The following is a 13,586-nucleotide window of genomic DNA, read 5'->3' as shown; positions in this document are numbered from 1 at the left end:
CATCCTAATTGGCCTGAACCAACATTTTGTGCAGGTAGGGAGAGAGCATGTTGCTGAATGTTTTATAGAATTCACCAGGGTATCCATCTGGGCCCGGGGTCTTGCCACTCTTTAGAGATTTAATTGTTTCTCAAATTTCATCAAGAGATATTTCCTTATTCAGGAAGTTAGAATCTTCCTGGTTCAGGGCAGGAAAATTACAGTCCTCCAAAAATGTTTGCATAATTAAGGGGTTAGGATCCGCTTTAGATGTATATAGAGTCTCATAAAACTGCCGGAATCTCTCATTGATGTCTTGGGGGGAAGAGAGTAATTCCCCAGATGTAGATTTAACCCTGTGAATCATTCGGTCACTCACATTTTTTCGAAGATGTCTGGCGAGTAATTTGTGTGGTTTGTCACCAAACTCAAAATATTTTTGCTTGGCATAGAGAAAAGATTTAGCAATTTTAGCTGAGAGAATCTGATTATATTCACATTTTAAAGAGGTAATTTTTTATGTTTCTCCATAGATGGTGGCTAGCATTCTCCCTATCCAGTAAGTGATTTTGTCCTCCAGTTTCCTCTGTTTTGCCTACTCCTGGCAGCCTGAAAGGAGATGATACAGCTCAGATAAGCCTTCAGTGCTTCCCACAATAATGCTGGGGAGGTCTCTGTGTTGTCGTTGGTATCAAAAGAAAAATGTAATTTGGTCTTAAGATATTCACAGAATGTTGGTTCTGTGAGGAGCTGAGGATTTAACCTCCAGACCCTCGTTTGGTACAATGCCACCCAATCTCAGGGAGAAGGTGAGTGGACTGTGGTCCGAGATTATAATATCATGATACCTCACATTACAGGTATAGGGAGTAGTCTAGCATCCAAAAAAAGTAGTCAATTCGAGTGTAAACCTTGTGAACATGAGAGTAAAAGGAGTATTCCCTACCTGTAGGGTTAGCGATCCTCCATATATCAAATAAGTTCAATTTTTATGTAGGTATTCAAGAACCCGCTTGAATAGGAGGTAGGGGTTAAGCCGGGTAGAGGATCTATCCAAATATTGGTCTAGCACACAGTTAAGGTCCCCTCCAATGACCAGGTTAGTATGGGAGATATCTGGAATCAGGGCAAGGACTCTTTGAAAAAGAGGGGGTTGTCAATGTTTGGCCCATAGATATTTAGTAGAGTTACTGAGGTAGAGTGGATTTCTCCTATTGCAATCACATACCGACGCTCTTTATCCTCAATAGTGGTTTTATGTAGAAAGGAAATACTTTCCGTACCAGAATCGCTGTGCCTCTCGTTTTGGCAGAGAAGTTAAAGTGATACACTTGCCCACCCACCTACACTTAAGTCTGCTATGAGAGTTATTCTTCAGATGAGTTTCTTGCAAAAATATAATATCAGACGAGAGTGCTTTCAAGTGGGCTAGGACCTTGCCCCTCTTAATTGGTTGTTTAAACCCTTGACATTCCAGGAAGTGAATGTTAGCCCCGCCCCTCCTCTCGTTGCTGTAGTTCCTATGGTGGCCTGCATACCATGTAACTTGATAAAAAGGTAAGAAAGCACACCAAACCATCACGATCAGCATATGTAGCACCTACACCGAGCAGTATCCAACCCACCCTCCCCCCTGCAAGCACCTTTACTTCCCACTCCCCCTGCAAGCACCTTTACCCCCCCCCCATCAACCCACATTTAACAGGCATGTACAAACAGGAGAGAAAAAAAAGGAAAAATAAAATAATAAACATTGTCTGGCCGATGCCAAAAAGCACGGCACGAGCCTCGAACAAGAGGTAAAACAAAAATAAAATCCCAACTATACGTTCACCTCTCACTATTCTAGAACTTCTACTAACATATGAACTGAGAAGGCTCCCGCGAGGTAAGTGTTCAGTTAGCATCTAATAAACCTAAACCGAATAAGCAAAATTTAAACATATTGCGCATTTAAGCATCATCCTGGGTCAATCCCAGAGATAAGCAAGATATAGCCTCGAGATTATATTGCTAAGCACTGCCGGTCAAAAAATAAACCATCCGCAACCGACATAGTCAGCCGTACCTTTACATACTGTGGGTCAGGAGATCGGAACAAGGAATTGTTAAATTAAACGTTCCCCCCATAAAAAAAAAAATATGTTTAATAAAAAAATTAAAAAAAATAAAAAAATATACACACACACACACACACACACACACACACACCTATATATACATACACACATGCATACACACACACATATACATGTATGTATACATATCCACACAAAGAAATCATATATAAAAAAATATATTTAAAGAATATGTATATACATCCATATGCACATATACACATACCAACATTCATATCCCAGAATAACAATCTACACTGATTTAAAATATACACATACATAATACTAAAATGCTAAGAGAAAATAGTAATAGAGTACAAATAGCAATTATATGTACGCACACCTACACGGACATAAACACTGCAGAGGGCCGGGAGAGAGGCCCACGGCCAGACAAAGGCAGAACGGCACAAAACATCAACCTGCCAACCAGGTGTCTGCCCCTCCCACCCATCACCCCAGTCCCCTGCAAGCAATATATAAATGGTATGGTAGTAAGAATAATATAAGGATTGTAAAATAAATAACGAAACAAAACAAAAGTGTGGGAATATAAGTAGATCCATCCGAAGGTGTCAGTGATCAAACCTGGAAGTAAAAATATGCATCGCTGAGCACCGCCGGGATGAAAGTGAATTTAACGTTAAATGAGAGCTCCGACCGCCATTCATTGGTCTGCTCAGCCTCTTACTACATGCTCGGTAGCCCTTGTTGAGCCCGTTTAATACGTTTTCACCCAATATGGTATAGTATGGATTCGAGTCCATGAGCAGGCCCTAACACGCAATGACAAGGCACTCTAACCTGTACGGGGGATTGGTGTATATCCCGGATAAAGTTCTCTGCGTCCAAAACCGGGAGAGTCAAATCTTCTCACCGGAAGGCGGGGTAATTTTAGTCTTGCAGGGAAGAGTAAGGCTGGGCGAAGATGGAGTTTGTAGAGTTTGGTCATGACATCTCTGTAGTCGGCGCGATGCTTTGCCACGTCGGGCGCATAATCCTCATATACACGGAATGGATGCCCTTTATGTGACAGGTTGCCCCTCATTCAAGCTTCACGCAGGATAAGATCCTTGGTCTTGAAACTGTGACAACAGATGATTACTGGGCGAAGACGTTGGCCCGGTCCAGGCACTGGGACAAGGGAGCGATGTGCGGTCCAGCTGGGGATCCAAATCCAAACATCCGATCCCATTGCATCCTTCAATAGCTTGGCGAAGAAGTCGGGGTGGGGCGAGAGCTCGCCTCCACTCCTCTGCCAGACCAACAACGCGAAGGTTATTACGTCTGGATCGGCCCTCCAGGTCCACCACTTTCACAGAATGCCTCTGCACAGTATCCTGCAATGACGTGCATAGCTTCTCTAACTCGTCGATCCTACCAACGTTGAATTCAGAAGCTTTCTCAAGGTCCACAATACTCTGGCCATGCTAAGCGACCGTTCGAATGATGCTCTCGATTTTGGTGTCCAGTTCAGCAATAGTGGCCTTAAGATCCTCAGCTATAGCAACACGTAGCTCCCCAAAGCCCGGTAAGTTCTGTAAGTGTCACATTGTTGCATGTGCCTCCCGCCATGTCTGTCTCATTGTTTAGTGGGGAGTAAGCCTCCGTTGTGGATTTATTGTCCTTTGGTCGCTCTCGGAGATTCGATCCAGCAACCTTTCAGTTAATGGCCCAATGCGCTAACCACTAGGCTACCTATGTACATGTATGTATATGTTCATGAGTTTTCAGGTAGTCCAGTCAGAAAAACCCTTTCCACAGTCAGAGCAGGAGTAAGGCCTCTCTCCTGTGTGTGTTCTCTGATGACCTTTTAGCTGAGATGCTGTTGTGAAGCGTTTTACACAGTCTGAGCAGGAGTAAGGCTTCTCTCCTGTATGTATCCGTTCATGTGTTTTTAAGGTGCCCAGTTGAGAGAAAGTCGCCCCACAGTCAGAGCAAGAATAAGGCTTTCTCCTGTGTGTGTTCTATGATGAACTTTTAGCTGAGATGCTGTTGTGAAGCGTTTTACACAGTCTGAGCAGGAGTAAGGCTTCTCTCCTGTATGTATCCGTTCATGTGTTTTTAAGTGGCCCAGTTGAGAGAAAGTCTTTCCACAGTCAGAGCAGGAGTAAAGCTTCACTCCTGTATGGACACATTCATGTGTTTTTAAGTAGCCCAGTTGAGAAAACTCTTTCCACAGTCAGAGCCTTTGTGAAAACGTTCATGTTGTTTTAAGGTGCCCAGTTGAGAGAAACTCGCCCCACAGTCAGAGCAGGAGTAAGGCTTCTCTCCTGTGTGCACTCTCTGATGACCTGTCAGAGCCTTTGATGTTGTGAAATTCTTCCACAGTCAGTACAGGAATACAGATTCTCAACTGTGTGAATTTTTTGGTGTATTTTTAGCTTTGAAAGAATTGGGAAAATCTCTTTACAATGTGGGCAGTGGTGAGACCTCTTAGGTCTGTGATCTTCCTGCTGTTGCTCTCTGGATGTAGAGAATGTCTCAACATGGTCTCCTGTGTGAACAACATCAGAAGAACCAGTCAGTTGGTGTGATATACAGTGGGGAGAACAAGTATTTGATAACCTGCAAAATCTGCAGTGTTTCCTACTTACAAAGCATGTAGAATTCTGTCATTTTTATCATAGGAATCTGAAACAAAAATCCATTAAATCACATGATTTTTAAGTAATTGATTTGCATTAGTATTTGATCACCTACCAACCAGTAAGAATTCCGGCTCTCACAGACCTGTTAGTTTTTCTTTAAGAAGCCCTCCTGTTCTCCACTCATTACCTGTATTAACTGCACCGGTTTGAACTCGTTACCTGTATAAAAGACACCTATCCACACACTCAATCAAACAGGCTCCAACCTCTCCACAATGGCCAAGACCAGAGAGCTGTGTAAGGACATCAGGGATGAAATTGTAGACCTGCACAAGGCTAGGATGGGCTACAAGACAATAGGCAAGCAGCTTGGTGAGAAGGCAACAACTGTTGGCGCAAATATTGGAAAATGGAAGAATTTCAAGATGGTCAATCACCCTCGGTCTGGGGCTAAATGCAAGATCTCACCTTGCCGGGCATCAATGATCATTAAGGAAGGTGAGGGATCAGCCCAGAACTACACGGCAGGACCTGGTCAATGACCTGAAGAGAGCTGGGACCACAGTCTCAAAAAAAACATTAGTAACACACTACGCCGTCATGGATTAAAATCCTGCAGCGCACGCAAGGTCCCCCTGCTCAAGCTAGCGCATGTCCAGGCCCGTCTGAAGTTTGCCAATGACCATCTGGATGATCCAGAGGAGGAATGGGAGAAGGTCATGTGGTCTGATGAGACAAAAATAGAGCTTTTGGTCTAAACTCCACTCGCCGTGATTGGAGGAAGAGGAAGGATGAGTACAACCCCAAGAACACCATCCCAACTGTGAAGCATGGAGGTGGAAACATAATTCTTTGGGGATGCTTTTCTGCAAAGGGGACAGGACGACCACCGTATTGAGGGGAGGATGGATGGGACCATGTATCGCAAGATCTTGGCCAACAACCTCCTTCCCTCAGTAAGAGCATTGAAGATGGGTCGTGGATGGGTCTTCCAGCATGACAACGACCCAAAACACACAGCCAGGGCAACTAAGGAGTGGCTCCGTAAGAAGCATCTCAAGGTCCTGGAGTGGCCTAGCCAGTCTCCAGACATGAACCCGATAGAACATCTTTGGAGGGAGCTGAAAGTCTGTATTGCCCAGCGACAGCCCCGAAACCTGAAGGATCTGGAGAAGGTCTGTATGGAGGAGTGGGCCAAAATCCCTGCTGCAGTGTGTGCAAACCTGATCAAGAACTACAGGAAACGTATGATCTCTGTAATTGCAAACAAAAGTTATGTACCAAATATTAAGTTCTGCTTTTCTGGTGTATCAAATACTTATGTCATGCAATAAAATGCAAATGATTTACTTAAAAAAAAAAAAATCATACAATGTGATTTTCTGGATTTTTGTTTTAAGATTAAGTCTCACAGATTAAGTCTCTCACAGTTGAAGTGTACCTATGATAAAAATTACAGACCTCTACATGCTTTGTAAGTAGGAAAACCTGCAAAATCGGCAGTGTGTCAAATACTTGTTCTCCCCACTGTACATGTCAATCAAATGTATTTTATGAAGCCCTATTACATCCAAAGTTGTCAAACAGCTTAACAGAAACCCAGCCTAAAATCCTAAAGAGCAAGTAATGCATATGTTAAAGCAGTGGGCCGAAAAGAACTCCCTAGAAAGCAGAAACCTAGGAAGTAACGTAGAGAGGAACCAGGCTCAGAGGGTGGCCAGTCTTCTTCTTGCTGTATCAGGTGAAATATGTATTCATATGAGTAGGTTGTACAATCAAAGGGGAATAAAACTATTCTACAAGTGGGTAAAAGTTTAAAGCTAAAACTATGGTAATGGTTGTGGACATTATGAGCCACTTCACTACTTCACTTCTTTAGTCGACACTCTGATATCCCAGTGAATAAAACAAATGCTGACAATACTGGTGTCAAACCATGAAAGTGTCAGTAGCATGAAATAACATTACCTTCTCATTGAAACAGTTCATCATGAAACAGTTCTACTGCAACTTTTCATACACAGTGGGAAGTTGGAATGAATAAACTTAGTTAGAACCTGCTCTTACCACGAGAAACACATGTTCCAATCTTCTCCTCCTCTTCTTCATCTTTAATGTTGACATTCAGCTCCAGTGTTTGACTGCAGTCTTCCAGCTTCACTGATGCCATCTCTGGATCCTGCAGTGCAAACTGGGCTCCACTGTAACAATCAGGACCCAGTGACTGTGGGTTTGGACTCAGTGTGGAAGGAGAGAGGCAGGCTGGGTTTGTCCTCACTGTTGATGTTACCGGCCTCAGACTTAATTCTAGTCCTGTAGTAACAATGAACAACAGACAAAAAGTTATTTTCTAAGACAGTTCTGGCACTTTCTTTATTCTCTAAAAACATATTATATTAGTTATTGTTAATTGATCTAATTCAGTGCTTAACTTGGACTGAAATAGATACCGGTACTGTTTATATTTAGGTGCAGCAGCTCCACAATACTGTTGAGGTAATATTCTAGAAGAGGAACATGAGCTCAAACAGTAGACATTTGAGGTGAACTGTCCAAGTCAAGCACTGATCCCATTTCAATAGATCTGGTAGCTAAGCATTGACAACAAAACATGGATTCCTTCACATTAGACAAAGTATACACTCTAAAATCAGGCTACACAACTTAAGTGTACTTAATCTATAGTAGATTTCCTCAATTCACATAAATGCATAAATTACCATTTAGTACAAGGTTGCAGTATGTATTGGGCAGAACTATGTACTATTTTCCTGAATAACCGTGTCTTCACTGTATTATTGTATCAAAAATCAATAGTAAAAAAAAAAAATACCAAACGTGTTATTACCTGAATGGATTTGTTACCTAGCATGGTATTACATGTTCTTTTGATATTAGACAGTATAAACATGTTATTACATACCAGTAGTAAAAAATAGAGACACAAATATTGTCTTCTTAACATCACAGTTCTGCCCATATCTTTATTCTGAAGAAGGTTGCGTGCCTGCCCAGAACTTTCCACTCACTACCAACTATGGTAGTGAGTACCCCAACTATGGTAGTGAGTACCCCAACTATGGTAGTGAGTACCCCAACTATGGTAGTGAGTACACCAACTATGGTAGTGAGTACACCAACTATGGTAGTGAGTACACCAACTATGGTAGTGAGTACACCAACTATGGTAGTGAGTACACCAACTATGGTAGTGAGTACACCAACTATGGTAGTGAGTACACCAACTATGGTAGTGAGTACACCAACTATGGTAGTGAGTACACCAACTATGGTAGTGAGTACACCAACTATGGTAATGAGTATACCAACTATGGTAATGAGTATACCAACTATGGTAATGAGTATACCAACTATGGTAGTGAGAGGAAGCCCACTGGCCGGCAGTGTGAGAAGATGGCACGAGAAGGTCTTTGGCCGACATTCAGCAAATGTTCTGGTCAATGAAACATCCGATACAGTTTTCTGTTCCCAGAACTAAAATCTGTTATAAACAAGAGTGGACTAAGTTTTGTAGACTTTACCCTAAGCAAAAAAAAAATCTTCGGTGCAATCGTCCGTGCATTCAGAGATCCTTGAGATGGCCTTTCCCATTATATGAGTGGCATTTTTGTATTTATTAGGGATCCCCATTAGCTGCTGCCAAGGCAGCCCCTACTCAGCTACTCTTGTCCCCAGCACAAGGTGCATCTGTGTAATGATGATCATGCCATTTAATCAGCTTCTTGATATGCCACACCTGTCAGGTGGAAGGATTATCTTGGCAAAGGAGAAAATCTCGCTAAAAAGGATGTACACAAATTTGTGTACAAAATTTGAGAGCAATAATGATCCATTTCTGCAGTGCAATTGACAACCGTGGCTATAAATGATAAAAAGCCCACCTTAATGAAGCATTTTACCACGTGCCTCAGCTCATCCACACCTCACTAGCTTCGGGTAGCTGTATACCAATCGAGTACCACAGTATAAATCCTAATTCGCAAAACACATAGCAGTCAAATAGGAAAATGGTTCCAATAATTTCTCTCATAGGGGATTTTAGAAACACTTAAACAAGGGCTGTGTTTCATGTAGGCCTACCCTGGTGTTTTGATAACCATGTAAATCTCTCTAGGACAAAATCATCAATATATTTGCCTGTATTTACCCCCACAAAAATTACATGTAATTAGCTGCTAATGTGGCTATAATAAACAACTACAAAATTCTGATGGTCTAGACAAGACTGCCAAATCGAGACAAAAAGGTAAGGATCTCTGGATTAAATAATGTTAACCAAATTTAGTAATGAATAAATAGGCTAAATGTATTTAAATTGACAATTCTCTGAACTGTCTTGTGCAAGTTTTAAATTGACACAATACCTGTTAGCAAAGGTGTCAGCTAGAGATGATGTGCAGGAGCTTGCAGGGATTTGTAGTTTAGCATGACGTCTACTTTGACACTAATCACCGTTTTCAAATCAGAGAAGAAATACAGTCTAATATATTGATAAGTCACCTTGTCCAAGAGAAATGTACACAGTTATCAAAACATCACGCCAGGGTAAGCCTACACGAAACATATGGTAGAAATTATGTACATATATGGAGGAACATAAATACTGTAACACAAGAGAGAGATACACATATAGAGTGCATTTGCCATTCTGGTAAAATGCATTGTCTATTGTATAGGAGAGGAGAACAGAGGAGGCCATAGATGTATAGTCTGCTGATCTTAGACAACCACATGAAGAGAAGGCGACACATAGTCCAGCTATCCTAGGCGCCATACACAAGGTCAGAGGGATATACAAAGGAGGGGGTCAGCCAAATGACCAACTGATGGATTATAGACATAACTCACATATTCTTAGGACATGGAGATGCTGAAGGAATGACAGGGGAGACACAGTATGCTGATCCAAGATAAAGACACACATTGAGCTAAGTGCAGGGACAAAGCAAGCCTAGAAAATAGAGGAATGTATAGTATTTTTAGTATAGCTGAGCACGCTAAAAACAGAGGAGACACATAGTCTGCTGACCCTAGATAACACACATACAGAAGAACGCATTAAGCTGAGTGCAGGGACAAAGCAAGGGTCTTGTCATCATTATAATCTGACGGAAAGCAGATATGAGCGTTATTGGGCCGAACAAGCAGGATGCACGGATTGGGATGTAACTTCATTTACATGTGGGATGGACTCATATATGTTGTATGTGTATAAATCAGAGCGGGTGCTCTGAAAAAGGTGTGTGTTCCGCGGACCACTCCGGCTTGAAAATACGTTGTATTAAAAAGTCTATTGTTGAATTCACCAGTTCTTGTAAGCGTCATATTTGAACCGATTTTCCACGACAAACACAGCCCTTATGTTAAGTGCTTCTAAAAGTAACTTAAATGAACAATTTGAACCATATGATAAACAAAAATGGAAATATCACACTTACATAAGAATTCAGACCCTTTACTCCGTACTTTGGTTTTATTATTTAATATTGGTAATGTGAGGACTTTTGTTGTTAGCGTTTGGTTATGTTTCTTTGGGTTGGGGTGTGTGTGTGGGGGGGGGGGTTGTGATTGTTGATTGCTCTATTTGGAACTAATGAATGTGTAAAATATATATATATAAATAAGAACGATGGAGGCCACTGTGTTCTTGGGGACCTTCAACGCTGCATAAATGTATTGGTTCCCTTCCCCAGATCTGTGCCTCGACACAACCCTTTTCATGGAGCTCTACAGGCAATTCCTTCAACCTCATGGCTTGGATTTTGCTCTGACACGCGGGATCTTATATAGACAGGTGTGTGCCTTTCCAAATCATGTTCAATCAATTTCATTTATAACCGGTGGACTCTAATTAAGTTGTAGAAGAGTCTCTAGGATGATCAATGGAAACAGGATGCACCTGAGCTCAACGTCAAGTCTCATAGCAAAGGGTCTGAATTCTTACACTACTGGTCAAACGTTTTAGAACACCTACTCATTCAAGGGTTTTTCTTTATTTTTACTATTTTCTTCATTATAGAACAATAGTGAATACATCACAACTATGAAATTACACATTTGGAATCATGTAGTAAATAAAATAAAAAAAGTTAAGTCAAAGTATATTTTATATTTGAGATTCTTCAAATAGTCACCCTTTGCCTTCATGACAGCTTTTCATTCTCTCAACCAGCTTCATGAGGAATTCCTTTCCAACCGTCTTGAAGGAGTTCCCACATATGCTGAGCACTTGTTGGCTGCTAGTCGCTCTGGATAAGAGCGTCTGCTAAATGACTTAAATGTAATGTAATGTAGAACTTTTAAAACACTGGCAGTTTGTCTACTTCACTTCTTTAAATTTACTACCACTTGGCTACCCCTACCCCAGTCAACAGCCCTGCACCACCCACAGCAACTTGATCAAGCCTCCCCCATTTCTCCTTCCCCCAAATCCAGATAGCTGATGTTCTAAAAGAGCTGCAAAATCTGTACCCCTACAAATCAGCTGGGCTTGACAATCTGGACCCTCTCTTTCTAAAATGATCCACCGCAATTGTTGCAACCCCTATTACTAGCCTGTTCAATCTCTCTTTCGTATCGTCTGAGATCTCCAAAGGTTGGAAAGCTGCCAAGGTCATCCCCTCTTCAAAGGGGAGACACTCTAGATCCAACGGTTACAGACCTACATCTATCCTGCCCTGCCTTTCTACGGTCTTTGAAAAGCAAGTTAAAAAACAGATCACAGACTATTTCAAATCCCACCGTACCTTCTCCGCTATGCAATCTGGTTTCCGAGCTGGTCATGAGTGCACCTCAGCCACGCTCAAGGTCCTAAAAGATATCACCGCCATCGATAAGAGACAATACTGTGCATCCGTATTCATCGACCTGGCCAAGGCTTTCGACTGTCAATCACCACATTCTTATGGGCAGACTCAACAGCCTTGGTTTCTCAAATGACTGCCTCGCCTGGTTCACAAACTACTTCTCTGATAGAATTCAGTATGTCAAATCGGAGGGCCTGTTGTCCGGACCTCTGGCAGTTTCTATGGGGGTGCCACATGGTTCAATACTCAGGCTGACTCTCTTCTCTGTATACATCAATGATGTCTCTCTTGCTGCTGGTGATTCTCTGATCCACCTCTACGCAAACGAAACCATTCTGTATACTTCTGGCCCTTCTTTGGACACTGTGTTACCTAACCTCCAGACGAGCTTCAATGCCATACAACTCTCCTTCTGTGGCCTCCCAACTGCTCTTAAATGCAAGTAAAACTAAATGCATGCTCTTCAGCCGATCACTGCCCTCACCTGCCCGCCTGTCCAGCATCACTACTCTGGATGGTTCTGACTTAGTGGACCATTGTAATGTGGACCATTACAAATACCTAGGTGTCTGGTTAGACTATAAACCGTCCTTCTAGACTCACATTAAGCATCTCCAATCTAAAACTAAATCTAGAATCAGCTTCCTATTTCACAACAAAGCCTCCTTCACTCATGCTGCCAAACATACCCTCATAACACTGACTATCCTACCGATTTTTGACTTCCGCAATATAATTGACAAAATAGCCTCCAGCACTATCACAGTGCCATCCATTTTGACACCAAAGCCCCATATACTACCCACCACGGCGACCTGTATGCTCTCGTTGGCTGGCCCTAGCTTCATATTTGTCGCCAAACCTACTTGCTCCAGGTCGTCTATAAGTCTTTGTTAGGTAAAGCCCAACTTATCTCAGCTCACGGGTCACCATAGCAGCACGAGCTCCAGCAGGTATATTTCACTGGTCACCCTCAAAGCCAATTCCTCCTTCGGCAGCAGAGAACTGGAAGGAAAGGCGACCAATGACTGGAACGAATTGCAAAAATCAATGAAGCTGGAGACTCATATTTCCCTCACTAACTTTAAGCACCAGCTGTCAGAGCAGCTCACAGATCACTGCACCTGTACATAGCCCATCTGTAAAAAGCCCATCCAACTACCACATCCCCAGACTGTTATTTATGTTTTGCTCCACTTCACACCACTCCAGTGTTTAATTGCTAAATTGTAATTACTTCGCCACTATGGCCTATTTGTTAACTTACCTCATTTGCACACACTGCATATAGATTTTTCTATTGTGTTATTGACTGTACGTTTGTTTATTCCATGTGTAACTCTGTGTTGTTGTTTGTGTCGCACTGCTTTGTTTTATCTTGGCCAGATCGCAGTTGTAAATGAGAACATGTTTTCAACTGGCCTACCTGGTTAAATAAAAGGTTACATTGAAGAAATGTAATACTCTGAGCACTCCAGATGTCCCTGTGAATAAAACAAATGCTGACAATACTGGTGTCAAACCATGCAGGTCTCAGTAGCATGAAATAGCATCTACCTTCTCATTGAAACAGTTCATCATGAAACAGTTCTACTGCAACTTTTAATGCACAGTGGGAAGTTGGAATGAACAACAAACTTCTTACCATGAGAAACCTCTTCTTCATCTTTAATGTTGACATTCAGCTCCAGTGTTTGACTGCAGTCTTCCAGCTTCACTGATGCCATCTCTGGATCCTGCAGTGCAAACTGGGCTCCACTGTCACAATCAGGACTCAGTGACTGTAGGTTTGTACTCAGTGTGGAAGGAGAGTGGCAGGCTGGGTTTGTACTCAGTGTGGAAGGAGAGTGGCAGGCTGGGTTTGTACTCAGTGTGGAAGGAGAGTGGCAGGCTGGGTTTGTACTCAGTGTGGAAGGAGAGTGGCAGGCTGGGTTTGTCCTCACTGTTGACGTTAACGGCCTCAGACTTAATCTGAGTCGGTCTGTAGTAATAAAGACAAACAGACACAAGAGTTATTTTCTTGACAGTTCTGGCACTTTATTCCCTAAAATATATATTATATTTCTTCTTGT

General features: G+C 42.2%; 1 long non-coding RNA gene across 1 annotated transcript; it reads right to left on the bottom strand.

Moving 5' to 3' along the window:
• Window positions 1-4,427: 4,427 nt before the first annotated feature.
• LOC124024988 lies at window positions 4,428-13,224 on the bottom strand. Its single transcript, XR_006837122.1, has 3 exons — window positions 13,160-13,224; window positions 6,755-7,000; window positions 4,428-4,593 (listed from the first exon to the last, which is right to left on the bottom strand). It is a non-coding gene; the product is annotated as an uncharacterized LOC124024988 (long non-coding RNA).
• Between the last annotated feature and the right edge of the window lie 362 nt (window positions 13,225-13,586).

This window comes from Oncorhynchus gorbuscha, unplaced genomic scaffold (genome assembly GCF_021184085.1).
Source record: "Oncorhynchus gorbuscha isolate QuinsamMale2020 ecotype Even-year unplaced genomic scaffold, OgorEven_v1.0 Un_scaffold_2108, whole genome shotgun sequence".
Lineage (NCBI taxonomy): Eukaryota > Metazoa > Chordata > Actinopteri > Salmoniformes > Salmonidae > Oncorhynchus > Oncorhynchus gorbuscha.
This window is presented reverse-complemented; position numbering and strand designations above follow the sequence as displayed.